A 1,641-nucleotide genomic window follows, 5' to 3' on the forward strand; every position below is an offset into this window, starting at 1 on the left:
TATTTGTAACTTTGAATTTTTTGATCAAAAGTTTTCATGGTATATTTAGGTATTAAAGTATATAATGGTAATCCTATATCAAATTCCTGGATGAATTTACTTCTTTGCCTTATTCAAATTGTTTTATTAGTTCTAATTTTTGATATATTAGCAGGATCACATACTTTGTTTTGTACTTTGGTCACTAATCCCATGATTACTACCTGTTTGAAGCCATCATAAACTACAAATGGATTACAAGTAGAAGTACTTTGAGATAGTCTCAATGCAGCCCCGTACTTGACATCCAAACTGCATTATGAGGAAGTAAACTCACTTCTAGGGTCTGCTAAAGAGATACATCAAAAAAATATATCCATGAACCTAGTGAGTAAGTGAAAATATCTGAGTACACATACTCTACCAACACGTTTCTAAAAGGGGTCACAGCAACTGCTTTGGGGGGAAATGAGCAAGCATCAGATGCTGTGCTTTCAGAATTTCCTAGATGTTTGAACTTTTGGTATACAGAAAACAGGGTCAAGCATTTCTAATTCCTATCTCTGACTCATAAAGCACAAAAGTCAAACATTGAGGAAAATTTTTTATAACATTCTTGTGCACAGCAAAGCAGTAGATATTATGAAAGATGTATAGGAAAAGCATATGACTGCTGCTTGCAAAGAACCTACAATATACTTGCGAAGAAATATATACACACAGAGCCCACATGGGAAAGATTATGGAGCAATATGGGTGTCCCTCTGTCCTTTTTCTCCACCAGTTCAATTTCTGCTCATCCTTCAACTCTTTTCTCAACACTGAAGGTCATAGAATCCTCACAATAATCTCTTTATTCAGAATTCCTTACGCACTTAAAGAGAAAGTCCACAACACACTACATTTTAGCTGCTTACATTACTTTCCAAATATTGCATCTAAATTCCGTTAAGAAACAGAACAAATTGCAAGTCCTAAGAGAATACACATGATTCCTTCTCCCTGGAATGCTCTTCCATGTCGCTTTCTCTGGCTATTCCATATCCTTCCTTTTGCTCTAGGCTTCTTGCCTTCCCACGCTCCCGTGGGAAACAGTTGGGTTAGATGCTTCTCTGTGCAACACACTTTTCCCTCACTGAAATGTAATGGATTGTTCATCTCTTCCGGTAAGACTTGACAGTTATTGAGGGCTGGGACTTTGGTTTATTTTCTGATTTATACCCAAGGGTTAGTAGACTACTGAATACAAAGTTGGTGTTCCATAAATATTTGTTAAATTAACAAATAGAATTTGTGGCAGCATTTTATTAAAGGTTGGATTGAGATGGTTGATAAAGAAATGATGGTCAACTATTTTTTTAGAAGTCTTCATTCGATTCCTTTCTTTTTCTCACACCCCATATTTGATCTTTTCTAAATGCTATTTACTCTGCCTTGTATCAAGAATCTTTTTCTATAGAGTTGCATGGTTTATTTTCTCTGCTTCTTTTCGTTTATCTGTATCGTTATTTTCTCCACTAATTTCTCCTGCAGGGCTTCGGTTTCTGTTTATTTGACCTGCCATGCTCTCGTTTGCTGTGGTTTCACTGGCAGACTCAACTCTAAAAGACATTTTCTTTCCAGTTTCTATGTACCTTACTGGGAGAGAGGGAAAGAGAAGGG

Source organism: Lipotes vexillifer, unplaced genomic scaffold (genome assembly GCF_000442215.2).
Source record: "Lipotes vexillifer unplaced genomic scaffold, Lipotes_vexillifer_v1.1 scaffold566, whole genome shotgun sequence".
NCBI classification, from domain to species: domain Eukaryota; kingdom Metazoa; phylum Chordata; class Mammalia; order Artiodactyla; family Lipotidae; genus Lipotes; species Lipotes vexillifer.